Source organism: Giraffa tippelskirchi, chromosome Y, assembly GCF_054371585.1.
Source record: "Giraffa tippelskirchi isolate mGirTip1 chromosome Y, T2T-mGirTip1v1.2.pri, whole genome shotgun sequence".
In the NCBI taxonomy this organism is placed as follows: Eukaryota; Metazoa; Chordata; class Mammalia; order Artiodactyla; family Giraffidae; genus Giraffa; species Giraffa tippelskirchi.
The window spans coordinates 13,319,537-13,336,428 of record NC_137290.1 but is presented as its reverse complement, the minus strand read 5'-3'; positions in this window follow the sequence as shown (position 1 = coordinate 13,336,428).

Sequence of the window (16,892 nt, the reverse complement as noted above, 5' to 3'; positions counted from 1 at the left end):
GGGGAGGGCATCTTATTGGGTGGTGTCAATGGGCAAGAGGAGTTGGGTGGATTCAGCTCACCTTGACACTTCTTTTGGACCTCAGTTGAGAGGAGGTCTTCATTTTTTCATCCTGGGTATATTGAGTCAGCTGTTCCATAACTGCGCTAGAGCCTTCTTGCTTACCTGTCACCTTAGCCATTTTTAAAACTCCCAATGGTCTGTTCCAAAACCCCTGAGAACCCCTGTATACACCCCCTCCCTAGTGGGACACATACTTATGCTTTATGAAGTTAGAGAGTCACTTCCCCAGCCAATGGTGACCCTGAGTGAGCCTTGACATCACAGAGCCCCATCCTGACACCTCTAGGAGAGGATGCAGAGCAACTCAGATGTTTTGATGAGAGAAATGAGGCATTTTTATTGCCCCTAAAGAGCCCTCCACATTCACCTGCCCTCCTCATCTCTCTAAATCAACTCAGATGGCTCACATGTCAGGGAGAATTTGTCTCCTGCAAACCTTGCCTCACAGCCACACTATTTGGAGTTTCATTCTATTCTCTTTCACATTTCACTGTTATGAAATTTTTAATATCTTGTCTAAAATCCCTCTATGATAATTGGGCTATGAAAATGAGAAACCTTTCACTTTCCTCCCAGAAGTCCTCGTAATGCACTTTGAAGACTATTTAGCTCTGGGCCACTTATCAGAAACCATTTCCATCACACCTCCTTTTTTCAGTGTTCACATATCTTTCGTCAGTTTTCTAGTGAAACCCCTGGCTTCAGGCTGTGAGAATGCACTGAATACACTTGCCCTTGCTCCACTTGGAGATGTATGAACACCTCATTATGTGTACTATCCAGGGTTGGGTTTTAACAGGGTTATGGGGATGAGGCAGAAAAATGCATGCTTCAGGTTGTGCTAGGTGATACAATGTGGGAAACAACAAAGTGCGACAGATTAGTATTCCCAGGAATGGTTGGAGCTTGCCCAGATATGTGTGAACCATGTGTGCAAAGGTCTTCTTAATGTATGCTCTCAAAAATATCTCTTCTCATCTTGTTTTCCTACTTGCACTTTTGTTGGAGTTTACCTCAGAGACTAGACATTCATTTCCAAGAACAGCTACCACAAGCTTGCTGATTCTTTTAGGGAACACTGTCATCATGACCTGCCCATGTAGTTCCCAAGGTCTCTCATTGAGATTGTTGGCTGTGGTTAAAAAGGAAATGAGTTGTGTGCTTCACTGCAGTCCTTGTGTTCCTAATTGGCTAGCCGGGTCAGACAGCCTGATGTGTGCCACTCAGGGGACAGAGTTTGTTGGCTTAATGGGAAATTCTGTGTTTACTGTGAAGTATTCAGTTTCTGGTATCCATTGGTTACTTATTCACCCAGGATGCTTAAAATTTACCACACTGCTTAAAATTTTAAGAGGTAGAACAAAGCACACCATAAACAAATGCAAAGGATTACTCTTGAAAATATTAGAACAAAGAACCTAAAACATGATAGAACAATGTGAAAAAGCCACGAGCCAACAACTTCTAAGAGATGTAGGACGCCTTTAACTTTATTGAGATGTTTAAAAGACATTAGCAGCCAATTCACAAGAAAAGTATGAAACTACCCCCTAACCACATTAAAAAGATATTTAATCTCACTAAGATAAGAAAAATCGTATTAAAATCCCCTTGATAAATCAAACTGACCCAGAATTGGCATAGATGTCAGAAGTTGCAGACAGAGATATTAAAATACCTGTGCTTTGTATATTCTAAAATTAAGTAGAGATATGGAATTCATAAAATAGACCCAATTTCATCTTGTAGATTGAAAACTATACTGTCAGATGACAAGCAGTGTGGAAAGAAAAAATTACAGATTAGACAGGGTGGCAAGAGAAAACTGTGCCCTTAAAGGGTTAACAATAGAAAGTGTTCAGAATGAAGTACAGACTACATCAATATATACAAAGTATGACAGAACATAATCTAAGAATGCATGATTGGTTAAACATTTGAAAATCCATCAGTGTAATTCAATTTATTAAGAACTAGAAAGGAAACAAAGTAAGGTCATCATGAAAACTGCTGGAAAATTATTTGATAAAATCTAACATATATTTCTGAGTTGGCAATATCCTCTGAAGAATGGATACGCTACACCCTTCATTATTCATGGGCTTCTCTGGTGGCTCAGCTGGTAAATAATCTACCTGGCATGCTGGATACCTGCATTCCATCGCTGGATTGGGAAGATCTGCTGGAGGAGAGCATGGCAACACACTGTAGTATTCTTGCTTCGAGAATCCCAAAGGCCAGAGGAGTCCGTTGTGCTTACTCTCCATTGAGTCACAAAGAACTGGACAGAACTGAGAGATGGAGCACATTCTGTATAAAAACTCTTAGCAAACTAGAAATCGAAAACTTCCTCAACCAGATGAAGGTAATAAACTGTATGTCTAAAATCACATTTTATGGTAGAAGACTGACTGCTTTACTTCTAAGATCAGAGTCAAGAAAAAGATGTCCACCCTCATTAGATTGAATTTCTTTCCATGAAGTCACATTAGAAAATGATTGAGAAGTTATCCAGTTTGGAAAAGAAGAATTAAACTGTTTCTATTTGTAGGTGACATGTATTTATAGTAGCTAATGAAATCTATAGCAACAACAAAATAACTATAACTAAGAAGCAATTTATGCAATGTTGCAAGATATACAGTTGATACATGAGTCAAATAATTGATTTTCTATATAGTAAAATAGACGAATGAAAATTAAAATAAAAGAAAAATAATTACAGTAACATTGAAATATGAAAAACTTAAGAATCTGACAAAATATATGAAAGGCAATAATGTGAAAAAAAAAAGAACAGAAGATTTGCTCAAGAAATTGACCTAGTCAACATATACAGATAGCAACTAAGCATGTACAGCACACCAAAATGATGGTTCTAAGGAGAGAACATACAGGAACAAGTGTGATGAGTATGTGAATATATTTGATATTTCAAACACAGCTTATAGGAATATAAAATGGGACAGCCCCGGTAGAAAACACTTTGGAAGTTGCTTCAAAATTTATACATTGGATTACCATATGACCCAGCAATTTCAATCATAGGTTTACACAAACAAGAATGGAAAAAAAAAAGTTTACCTAAAAATTTGCACATGAATGCTCATAGCAGTCTTATTTCTAATAGCCAAAAAGTTGAGATGAACAAGATGGCAGAGGGGTAGGTTGACGTGAAGTACATCTCCCTCCATGGGTATATCAGGAATATGCCTTCAGACACAGAAGTGTTTGCAGAAAACCAGCTGAGAGCAGACAGGAGTACCTGATCAGAGGAAAATAATATATAGACCACAAAGCTCTGTAGGATAAAGGAACTAGGGGGAAAAACAGGAGGGTTAGTAGGACTGAACCTGTCCTCAGTGGGTAGAACAATTGAAGTAGGTGTTTGATTCCCACGTAGAAGCAACTGTCTGTATCACAGGAGATACATTCAAGGCTGAGAATGTCAATTTTATTGGTGCTTTAAACTATAATGAAGCTTTTGAGTTGTTCCTTCCTTTCTTTTTTTTTTTCTTTTATTTTTTCTAATTTTAATTATTAAACCTATTATAACTTATCTACATTTATTCCTTTGCTTTTCTTATTGTTCCTTTCCCTTTGCAGTTAATCTTTAATGTTTATAAATCTTCGTTACTTAAATCTGTTTGAATTTGTGTATCTATTCTTTCCTTCTTTTCTTTCTTTCCTTTCCTCTCAAAGTATTTGTTAGTTTTATTTTCATTGCTTTATTCCCCAAATAGAACCTTTCTCTAGTTTTGAATTCCTGTTTGTGCTTTGGTTAGTTTTGTTCTAGTAGATATAATTTTAGTCTCTTTTTTTTTTCCCGGGTTAATCTTTTTTCCTTTATTCTTGTTGGATTGTTGTGGTATTCCTTATGGATGTATATGTATAGGTGGATATTCAGTCACACTTTTTATTGTTATTATAAACCTCTGCCTGTACGTTGGTCTTTTGCTATTCTGTGGAGTTTTCCTCTTTTTTTTTCCACTTTCTTTTTCCATATTTTTCTCATATATATATATATAAAACTAAACCTATTGTATTTATTCTACATTTACTTCTGTTTGCCTTTCCAACACTTTTTAATTTTGCATATCTATTCTTGCTTTTGTTTCTTTCCTTTTCTCTCACCATAATTGTTAGTTTTGTTTCCATTGCTTTATTCCCCACTTGGCACTTTCCTATACTGTTGTTTTCCAGTTTGTGCTATACTTAGTTTTGTTCTTAACTGGAAAATATAATTTTTCATTCACTTTGTTTGCTGGCTCAGTCTACTGTTCTTTATATTTGTTGCACTCTTTTCACTTTGCTTATGGGTGTATATGTATATGTGTATATTTCGTTCGTTTAATTATTATTTGCCTAATTTTTTAACTACAATTTTTCTGTGGCTCAACTTTGGCTTCTCATTTTTGGATATTTCTAATGATCTCACTTGATGCCATAACAAACCACTTGTACAATCCTCGTTCCTGACCAGAAATCAAGTCCTGAGCATTTGGAGTGAGAGCACTGGCCCCAAGTTCTTAGACTATCAGAAAGCTAACCCTCAGTTCAGTTCAGTTCAGTTGTTCAGTCGTGTCCGACTCTTTGCAACCCCATGAATTGCAGCACGCCAGGCCTCTCTGTCCATCACCAACTCCCGGAGTCTACCCAAACCTATGTCCATCAAGTCGGTGATGCCATCAAATCATCTCATCCTCTGTCGTCCCCTTCTCCTCCCGCTCTCAATCCTACCCAGCATTAGGGTCTTTTCCAATGAGTCAACCCTTCGCATGAGGTGGCCAAAGTATTGGAGCTTCAGCTTCAACATCAGAACTTCCAATGAACACCCAGGATTGATCTCTTTTAGGATGGATTGATTGGATCTCCTTGTAGTCCAAGGGACTCTCAAGAGTCTTCTCCAACACCACAGTTCAAAAGCATCAATTCTTCAGCGCTCAGCTTTCTTCACCGTCCAACTCTCACATCCATACATGACCACTGTAAAAACCATAGCCTTGACTAGACGGACTCTTGTTGGCAAAACAATGTCTCTGCTTTTCAATATGCTATCTAGGTTGGCCATAACCTTCTTTCCAAGGAGTAAGCGTCTTTTAATTTCATGGCTGCAATCACCATCAGCAGTAATTTTGGAGCCCCAAAAAATAAAGTCAGACACTGTTTCCACTGTTTCCCCATCTATTTCCCATGAAGTGATAGGACCAGATGCCATGATCTCAGTTTTCTGAAAATTGAGCTTTAAGCCAACTTTTTCACTCTCCTCCTTCACCTTCATCAAGAGGCTCTGTAGTTCTTCTTCACTTTCTGCCATAAGGGTGGTGTCATCCACATATCTGAGGTTATTGATATTTCTCCTGGCAATCTTGAATCCAGTTTGCGTTTCTTCCAGGCCAGCGTTTCTCATGATGTACTCTGCATATAAGTTAAATAAGCAGGGTGACAATATATAGCCTTGACGTACTCCTTTTCCTATTCGGAACCAGTCTGTTTTTCCATGTCCAGTTCGAACTGTTGCTTCCTGACCTGCATACAGATTTCTCAAGAGACTGGTCAGATGGTCTGGTATTCCCATCTCTTTCAGAATTTTCCACAGTTTATTGTGATCCACATAGTCAAAGGCTTTGGCATAGTCAATAAAGCAGAAATAGATATTTTTCTGGAACTCTCTTGCTTTTTTGATGATCCAGTGGATATTGGCAATTTGATCTCTGGTTCCTCTGCCTTTTCTAAAACCAGCTTGAACGTCTGGAATTTCACGGTTCACGTATTGCTGAAGCCTGGCTTGGAGAATTTGAGCATTACTTTACTAGCATGTGAGATGGGTGCAATTGTGCAGTAGTTTGAGCATTCTTTGCCATTGCCTTTCTTTGGGATTGGGACGAAGACTGACCTCTTCCAGTCCTGTGGCCACTGCTGAGTTTTCCAGATTTGCTGGCATATCGAGTACAGCACTTTCACAGCATCACCCTTGAGCATTTGAAATAGCTCAACTGGAATTCCATCACCTCCACTAGCTTTGTTCGTAGTGATGCTTTCTAAGGCCCACTTGACTTCACATTCCAGGATGTCTGGCTCCAGATGAGTGATCACACCATCGTGATTATCTGGGTCGTGAAGATCTTTTTTGTAGAGTTCTTCTGTGTATTCTTGCCACCTCTTCTTAATATCTTCTGCTTCTGTTAGGTTCATACCATTTCTGTCCTTTATTGAGCCCATCTTTGCATGAGATGTTCCTTTGGTATCTCTAATTCTTGAAGAGATCTCTAGTCTTTCCCAATCTGTTGTTTTCCTCTATTTCTTTGCACTGATTGTTGAGGAAGGCTTTCTTATCTCTCCTTGCTATTCTTTGGAACTCTGCATCCAGATGGGAATATCTTTCCTTTTCTCCTTTGCTTTTCGCTTCTCTTCTCATCCAAGCTATCTGTAAGGCCTCCTCAGACAGCCATTTTGCTTTTTTGCATTTCTTTTCCATGGGGATTGTCTTGATCCCTGTCTCCTGTACAATGTCACGAACCTCTGTCCATAGTTCATCAGGCACTCTGTCTATCAGGTCTAGACCCTTAAATCTATTTGTCACTTCCACGGTGTACTCATAAGGGATTTGATCTAGGTCATACCTGAATGGTCTAGTGGTTTTCCCTACTTTCTTCAATTTAAGTCTGAATTTGGCAATAAGCAGTTCATGATCCGAGCTACAGTCTGCTCCCGGTCTTGTTTTTGCTGACTGTATAGAGCTTTCCCATCTTTGGCTGCAAAGAATGTAATCAATCTGATTTTGGTGTTGACCATCTGGTGATGTCCACGTTTAGAGTCTTCTTTTGTATTGTTGGAATAGGGTGTTTGCTATTACCAGTGTGTTCTCGTGGCAAAACTCTATTAGCCTTTGCCCTGCTTCATTCTGTACTCCAAGGCCAAACTTCCCTGTTACGCCTGGTGTTTCTTGACTTTCTACTTTTGCATTCCAGTCCCCTATAATGAAAAGGACATCTTTTTTGGGTGTTAGTTCTAAAAGATCTTGTAGGTCTTCATAGAATCATTCAACTTCAGCTTCTTTGGCATTACTGGTTGGGGCATAGACTTGGATTACCGTGATATTGAATGGTTTGCCTTGGAAACGAACCCTAATTAGTATCAAATAATGAGAAGGCACACAAAGGGAGCCACTTGAAAGAAAGACGGAAATCAACCAACCACCGGTAGCACCCTATGCAGCACTGCTGCTGCTGCTGCTAAGTCACTTCAGTCGTGTCCGACTCTGTGCAACCCCATAGACGGCAGCCCACCAGGCTCCGCCATCCCTGGGATTCTCCAGGCAAGAATACTGGAGTGGGTTGCCATTTCCTTCTCCAGTGCATGAACAGGAAAAGTGAAAGTGAAGTCGCTCAGTCATGTCTGACTCTTAGCGACCCCATGGACTACAGCCTACCAGGCTCCTCCGTCCATGGGATTTTCCAGGCAAGAGTACTGGAGTGGGGTGCCATTGCCTTTTCCCTATGCAGCACACGTCATCCAAAAAACAAACAAAAATAAAAACCCAATCATGAGATTACCACCTCACTCAGCCTAGCCCACCAGAGGAAAACCAAACAAACAAAACTCAGTACAAATCTCACCCTATACCATACATAAACCACTGGACCAACCTTAGGAGGGCAGAAACAAAAAAGGAAGAAATAATTCAACCTTGAAGCCTGGGAAAAGGAGACCTCAAACACAATAAGTTAAAAAATAATAATGAAAAGGCAGAGAAATAGTACACAAATGGAGTATTGTTTGAATAGAATTTCAAATATATGAAGAGGAAATAGGAAAACTACCTGAAAAAGAATTCAGAATAATAATAGTAAAGATGATCAAAAACTTTGAAAACAAAATGAAGCAAATGAAAGAATCAATGGACAAAGACAGAGATGAATTAAATAAACTTTCAGAGGCAAACAACACAATTAATAAAAATAATACTCTAAAATGAATCAATACCAGAATATCTGAAACAGAAGAACAAGTCAGTGATCTGAAAGATCAAATGGTGGAAATAACTGCTGAGGAGCAGAATTAGTAAAAAGAATTAAAAGAACACAGGATAGTGTCAGAGACCTCAGGGACAATATCAAACACACTAATATTTGAATTATAGGGCTCCCCGAAGAAGAAGAGAAGAAGAAAGGATAGAGAACATTTTTGAAAAGATTACAGTTGAAAATTTTCCTTGGAAGGAAAAGAAGATAGCCAATCAAGTCCAAGAGGAAAAAGAGCCCCATGCAGGATAAACCCAAGGAGAAACATGGCCAGATGCATACAAATCAAACACAAATCAAACTAACAATGACTAAACACAAAGAAAGAATATTAAAAGCAGCAATGAAGAAACAATGAGTACATACTTTCCAAGCTAGAAGGGAATGGTAGAATGTATTTAAAGTACTGAAAGGCAAAAAAAAATCTACAATCCAGATTATTGTAGCTGACAAGGATATCCTTCAAAATTGATGGATAATTCAAAAGCTGTTCAGATAAGCAAAAGTTAAGATAATTCTGTACCACAAGCCAGCTTTACAACAAATGTTAAAAGTACTTATATAGTCAAGAAATACAAGAGAAGAAAAAATATCTACAAAATCAACTCCAAATGATTAAGAAATGGGAATAGGAACATTTATAACAATAATTATCTTAAATGCTAATGGATTAAATGCTCAGACCAAAAGACACAGACTGGCTGAATGGATACAAAAAGAAGACCTATATAAATATTGTCTACAAGAAACCCACTCCAGGCTGAAAGACACATATAGACTGAAAGTGAGAGGATGGAAAATTATATTCTGTGCAAATGGAAAGCAAAAGAAATCTGGAGTATAAACCCTCACATTAGGCAAAATAGACCTTAAACTAAGGAAGATTACAAGACATAAGGAAGGACACTACATAATGATCAAGAGATGAATCCAAGAGGAAGACATAACAGTTGTAAATATCTATGTACCCAACATAAGAGTACATTAACACATAAGACAATCACTAACAGACATAAAAGGAGAAATTGGCTGTAACACAATCATAGTAGGATACTTTAACACCCCAGTCATATCAAGGGGCAGATCATCAAAATAGAAAATTAATAAGGAAACACATGTCTTAAATGATACATTGGATGAGATGGATCTCATTAATATCTTCGGGACATGCCATCCAAATGCTGAAGAATGCACCTTCTTCTCAAGTGGACATGGAATATTCTGCAGAATAGACCACACCTTGGCCACAAGTCAAATCTCAGTAAAATTAAGAAATTTGTAATTGTATCAAGCATCTTCTCCGACCACAATGCTAGGAAACTAGTTGTCAGTTACAAGAAAATCACTGTAAGAAATACAAACACATGGAGATTAAACAACACTTTTCTAAATAACCAACATGTTACTGAAGAAATCAAAAGGAAAATAAGAAAATTTCCTAGAAACAAATGACATTGAAAACACAACTACTGAAAAACCTAGGGGATAGAGCAAAAGCAGTTCTAGGAGGAAAGTTCATAGAAATACAATGCTAACTCAAAATACAAGAAAAATGTCAAATAGACAACATCAATTTGCACATAAAACAACTGAAAAGGAATGACGGGAACAACAAATTAGTAGAAGGAAAGAAATCATAAATACTTGAGCAGAAATAAATGAAAAAGAAGAGGAGGCGGGGCTAAGATGGCAGAGGAATAGGACGGGGAGACCACTCTCTCCTCCACAAATTTATCGAAAGAACATCTGAACGCTGACCAAACTTCACAAAACTACTTCTGAAGGCTGGCAGAGGACGTCAGGCTTCCACAAAGACAGCGCATTATCTTCAAAAGAGGTAGGAGAAATTATAAAAGATAAAAAGAGAGACAAAAGAGTTAGGGACGGAGACCCTTCCTGGGGAGGGAGTCGTAAAAGAGGAGGAATTTCCAAGCACCAGGAAACCCTCCCACCGGCGGGTGTGGGGGAAGATTTCTTATCTCGGAGGGCAACGTAACTGGGAGGAAAAAATAAATAAAATCCACAGATTACGTGCCTAAAGTAACTCCCAGCAAAGAACCCCAGACGCTCACATCATCCGCCACCAGCAAGTGGGGGCTGAACGGAGAGGAGCGGGCTGCACTGCCTAGGGTAAGGACCGGGCCCGAGTGCCCCGAGGGCAATCTGAGGGAGCTAACGTGAGATAGTAACCTAAACTGTGGGACAGCGAGAGAGAGAACTATCCCGCGAAAAGCCCAACTCTAAGGCACTGCCGGCCCGCTCACAGAACAAAGGACTGAGCAATACCAGAGGAGAGCTAGCCGGCTGCGGACCACCCCATCCCCCGCCGGACACAGCAGGCAGACGGAGCCCGCCAGAGCCGGAAAGGGGCAAACTCGGCTCCAGAGAGGGCACCCCCTACCAAACTGCAAACACGCTCCCAGTTTCTAAGCAAAGACTGCCTGAGATCCCGGAGGGTCGACAGCCGCCGGGAGGGTCGCAGCCAGAGACCAGCTCCCCAGAACCGACACAAAGCACACCGGAGCCGGGCGCGCCCGTAAACCGAGGCGGGGACCAGGGAGGTGATAAGCCGCACCGCCCCAACAGGGAAGAGCACGCTTGCCAAACTCCTGGCCGCCGGGGCAGCTCCGGCCGGGAATGGCACAAGCCACGGTCGAAACCGAGTCTGCGCCTTTGTGGAGTAACCGGGAGCCTGAACCTGAGCGGCTTAGACCTGGGAAGTGCACGCAGCTCAGGGCCCGCTCCCCGGCCGAGTAACCTGAAGCCTGAGCAGGGTAGACGGGGAAAGCACACACGCCGCGAGCGGGGGCGAACCCAGTGCGGCCGAGACACTGCGAGCTTACCACACACACGCCAGATTTGCAGGGTTCCTTCCTCCCCACAGCAGGATTGAACAAGCGAACCTAAAGAGATCACCTCCACCGCTTTGTTGCAGGGCGGAAATTAGATACTGAAGAGATCTCCAAACAGAAGCCAAATAAACAGAGGGAAGCGCTTTGGAAGGGACAGGCCAACAGATTAAAATCCCTGTAGTTAATACCGACTGCATTGAAAAGGACCTATAGATCTTGAAAAGTATAAGCAGGAATAAGGATCTATCTGAAACTGAGCAGATCCCACACTGCTCACAACAGCTCCAGAGAAAGTCCGGGATATATATATTTTTTACTATTATTATTATTTTTTAATTTTTTTTAAATTAAAAAAATTATTTTTCTCTTCTTTCCTTTTTCTTCAAGTCCTCTATTACACATTTAACTTTCATTTTCATACCCCACTATTAACTTGCAAAAAAAAAATCCTATTTTTGAAGCAAACTACATACATATATCTTATACCTTTTGTGTTTTCTTTTTTTAATGTTTTTTTCCTGTTTTACTTTTTTTTACTGTTTCTTTTTTTTACTGTTTTACTGTTTTTTTTTCTTTTTACACTGTTTCCTTTTTTTCTTTTTCTTTTTTATATTGTAAGTATTATAAGAGTCTAAACCTCTACTCTAGATTTTTAATCTTTGTTTTACGTATTTGATATCAATTTTGTACATTTAAGAACCCAATCTTTAGGACCCATTTTTACTCAGGAGTGTGATCACTGGCCTGATTACTCTCTCCCCCTATTGATGCTCTTTCTTCTCCCCCAGGGAACCTCTATCTCCCACCCTCCTCCTTCTCTTCTCAACCCAATTCTGTAAATCTCTGAGGGTGTTCTGGGTACCGGAGAACACTTCAGGAACAGGATACTGCCCAGATCTCTCTCTCCCCTCTTGATTCCTCCCTTTCTACTCATGCTCACCTCTATTACCTTCCTCCCCCCTCTCTATCTATCTCTGTGAACCACTCTGAGGGTTCCAAACTGTGGAAAGCACAGAGGGAAGTGCTTACTGGCTAGATTGCTCTCTCCACATTTGAATTCCCCTCTTCCCCTCCTGGTCACCCCAACCCCCCCCACCTCATCTCTCCATGTAACTCAGTGAACCTTTCTGGGTATCCCTCACTGTGGAAAATCTTTTCACCATTAACCTAAAAGTTTTATTATTGAGGCTGTATGGAAGGAGAAGTCTAGAGGATACTACAAGAATAAGACTGAAAGCCAGGGGAAACATTAATTAATAAGAGACCATCCAATCGCCTCCATATATACACTGAAACCAAGCTCCACCCAAGAGCCAATAAGTTCCAGAGCAAGACATACCATGCAAATTCTCCAGCAACGCAGGAACATAGACCTGAGCATCAATATACAGGCTGCCCAGAGGCACACAAAATCCATAGACATCTCAAAAATTAATACTGGTCACTCCATTGCACTCTAAAGAGCAGAAATCCAGCTCCACCCACCAGAACACCGACACAAGCTCCCCCACCCAGGAAGCCTTGACAAGCCACCTGTCCAACCCCAACCGCAGTGAGGAACCTCCACAACAAAGAGGAACTTCATACTACCAGAATACAGAAGGGCCACGCCTAACACAGCAATCTAAACAAGATGAAAAGGCAGAGAAATACTCAGCAAGTAAAGGAAAATGAGAAATGCCCACAAAGCCAAACAAAAGAGGAGGAGATAGGGAATCTATCTGAAAAAGAATTTAGAATAATGATAATAAAAATGATCCAAAATCTTGAAAGCAAAATGGAGTTACAGATAAATAGCCTGGAGACAAAGATTGAGAAGATGCAAGAAATGTTTATCAAGGACTTAGAAGAAATAAAAAGGAGTCAATACAGAATGAATAATGAAATAAAGGAGATAAAAGACACTCTGGAGGGAAGCAACAGTAAAAGGTTATTACGGAGCCAGAAGGTAGGATAAGTGAGGTAGAAGATAGAATGATGGAAATAAACGAAGCAGAGAGGAAAAAAGAAAAAAGAATCAGAATGGGTAAGATGGCGGAGGAATAGGACGGGGAGACCACTCTCTCCTCCATAAATTTATCGAAAGAACATCTGAACGCTGACCAAACTTCACAAAACTACTTCTGAAGGCTGGCAGAGGACGTCAGGCTTCCACAAAGACAGCACATTATCTTCAAAAGCAGGTAGGAGAAATTATGAAAGATAAAAAGAGAGGGAAAAGAGCTAGGGACGGAGACCGGTCCTGGGGAGGGAGTCGTAAAAGAGGAGGAATTTCCAAGCACCAGGAAACCCTCCCACCGGCGGGTGTGGGGGAAGATTTCTTATCTCGGAGGGCAACGTAACTGGGAGGAAAAAATAAATAAAACCCACAGATTGCGTGCCTAAAGCAACTCCCAGCAAAGAACCCCAGACGCTCGCATCATCCGCCACCAGCAAGTGGGGGCTGAATGGAGAGGAGCGGGCTGCACTGCCTAGGGTAAGGACCGGGCCCGAGTGCCCCGAGGGCAATCTGAGGGAGCTAACGTGAGATAGTAACCTAAACTGTGGGACAGCGAGAGAGAGAACTATCCCGCGAAAAGCCCAACTCTAAGGCACTGCCGGCCCGCTCACAGAACAAAGGACTGAGCAATACCAGAGGAGAGCTAGCCGGCTGCGGACCGCCCCATCCCCTGAAGGACACAGCGGGCAGGCGGGGCCCGCCAGAGCCGGAAAGGGGCAAACTCGGCTCCAGAGAGGGCACCCCCTACCAAACTGCAAACACGCTCCCAGTTTCTAAGCAAAGACTGCCTGAGATCCCGGAGGGTCGACAGCCGCCGGGAGGGTCGCAGCCAGAGACCAGCTCCCCAGAACCGACACAAAGCACACCGGAGCTGGGCGCGCCCGTAAACCGAGGCGGGGACCAGGGAGGTGATAAGCCGCACCGCCCCAACAGGGGAGAGCGCGTTCTCCAAACTCCTGGCCGCCGGGGCAGCTCCGACCGGGAATGGCACAAGCCACTGGCGAAACCGAGTCTGCGCCTTTGTGGAGTAACTGGGAGCCTGAACCTGAGCGGCTTAGACCTGGGAAGTGCACGCAGCTCAGGGCCCGCTCCCCGGACAAGTAACCTGAAGCCTGAGCAGGGTAGACGGGGAAAGCACACACGCCGCGAGCGGGGGCGAACCCAGTGCGGCCGAGACACTGCGAGCTTACCACACACACGCCAGATTTGCAGGGTTCCTTCCTCCCCACAGCAGGATTGAACAAGCGAACCTAAAGAGATCACCTCCACCGCTTTGTTGCAGGGTGGAAATTAGATACTGAAGAGATCTGCAAACAGAAGCCAAATAAACAGAGGGAAGCGCTTTGGAAGGGACAGACCAACAGATTAAAATCCCTGTAGTTAATACCGACTGCATTGAAAAGGACCTATAGATCTTGAAAAGTATAAGCAGGAATAAGGATCTATCTGAAACTGAGCAGATCCCACACTGCTCACAACAGCTCCAGAGAAAGTCCGGGATATATATATTTTTTTACTATTATTAATTTTTTAATTTTTTTTAATTTTTTTCTCTTCTTTCCTTGTTCTTCAAGTCCTCTATTACACCTTTAAATTTCATTTTCATACCCCACTATTAACTTGCAAAAAAAAACAACACCCTATTTTTGAAGCAAACAACATACATATATCTTATACCTTTTGTGTTTTCTTTTTTTAATGTTTTTTTTCCTGTCTTACTTTTTTTTACTGTTTCTTTTTTTACTGTTTTACTGTTTTTTTTTCTTTTTACACTGTTTACTTTTTTCTTTTTTTTTTATATTGTAAGTTTTATAAGAGTCTAACCTCTACTCTAGATTTTTAATCTTTGTTTTACATATTTGATATCAACTTTGTACATTTAAGAACCCAATCTTTAGGACCCATTTTTACTCAGGAGTGTGATCACTGGCCTGATTACTCTCTCCCCCTATTGATGCTCTTTCTTCTCCCCCAGGGAACCTCTATCTCCCACCCTCCTCCTTCTCTTCTCAACCCAATTCTGTAAATCTCTGAGGGTGTTCTGGGTACCGGAGAACACTTCAGGAACAGGATACTGCCCAGATCTCTCTCTCCCCTCTTGATTCCTCCCTTTCTACTCATGCTCACCTCTATTACCTTCCTCCCCCCTCTCTATCTATCTCTGTGAACCACTCTGAGGGTTCCAAACTGTGGAAAGCACAGAGGGAAGTGCTTACTGGCTAGATTGCTCTCTCCACATTTGAATTCCCTTCTTCCCCTCCTGGTCACCCCAAACCCCCCTCACCTCATCTCTCCATGTAACTCAGTGAACCTTTCTGGGTATCCCTCACTGTGGAGAATCTTTTCACCATTAAACTAAAAGTTTTATTATTGAGGCTGTATGGAAGGAGAAGTCTAGAGGATGCTACAAGAATAAGACTGAAAGCCAGGGGAAACATTAATTAATAAGAGACCATCCAATCGCCTCCATATATACGCTGAAACCAAGCTCAACCCAAGAGCTAATAATTCCAGAGCAAGACATACCACGCAAATTCTCCAGCAACGCAGGAACATAGACCTGAGCATCAATATACAGGCTGCCCAGAGGCACACAAAATCCATAGACATCTCAAAAATTAATACTGGTCACTCCATTGCACTCTAAAGAGCAGAAATCCAGCTCCACCCACCAGAACACCGACACAAGCTCCCCCAACCAGGAAGCCTTGACAAGCTACCTGTCCAACCCCAACCGCAGTGAGAAACCTCCACAATAAAGAGGAACTTCATACTACCAGAATACAGAAGGGCCACGCCTAACACAGCAATCTAAACAAGATGAAAAGGCAGAGAAATACTCAGCAAGTAAAGGAAAATGAGAAATGCCCACAAAGCCAAACAAAAGAGGAGGAGATAGGGAATCTATCTGAAAAAGAATTTAGAATAATGATAATAAAAATGATCCAAAATCTTGAAAGCAAAATGGAGTTACAGATAAATAGCCTGGAGACAAAGATTGAGAAGATGCAAGAAATGTTTATCAAGGACTTAGAAGAAATAAAAAGGAGTCAATATAGAATGAATAATGAAATAAAGGAGATAAAAGACACTCTGGAGGGAAACAACAGTAGAATAACGGAGGCAGAAGATAGGATAAGTGAGGTAGAAGATAGAATGATGGAAATAAACGAAGCAGAGATGAAAAAAGAAAAAAGAATCAAAAGAAATGATGAAAACCTCCCGGACCTCTGGGACAATATGAAACGCCCCAACATTCGAATCATAGGAGTCCCAGAAGAAGAAGATAAAAGGAAAGGCCATGAAAAAATACTCGAGGAGATAATAGTTGAAAATTTCCCTAAAATGAGGAAAGAAATAGTCACAGAAGTCCAAGAAACCCAGAGAGTTCCAAACAGGATAAACCCAAGGCGAAACACCCCAAGAAACATATTAATCAAATTAACAAAGATCAAACACAAAGAACAAATATTAAAAGCAGCAAGGGAAAAACAACAAATAACACACAAGGGGATCCCCATAAGGATAACAGCTGATCTTTCAATAGAAACCCTTCAGGCTAGAAGGGAATGGCAGGACATACTTAAAGTAGTGAAAGAGAATAATCTACAACCCAGATTACTGTACCCAGCAAGGATCTCATTCAGATATGAAGGAGAATTCAAAAGCTTTACAGACAAGCAAGAACTGAGGGAATTCAGCACCACCAAACCAGCTCTCCAACAAATGCTAAAGGATCTTCTCTAAACAGGAAACACAGAAAGGATGTTCAACACGAACTCAAAACAACAAAGTAAATGGCAACGGGATCATACTTATGAATAATTACCTTAAATGTAAATGGGTTGAATGCCCCAACCAAAAGAAAAAGGCTTGCTGAAAGGATACAAAAACAAGACCCCTATATATGCTGTTTACAAGAGATCCACCTCAAAACTAGAGACACACACAGGC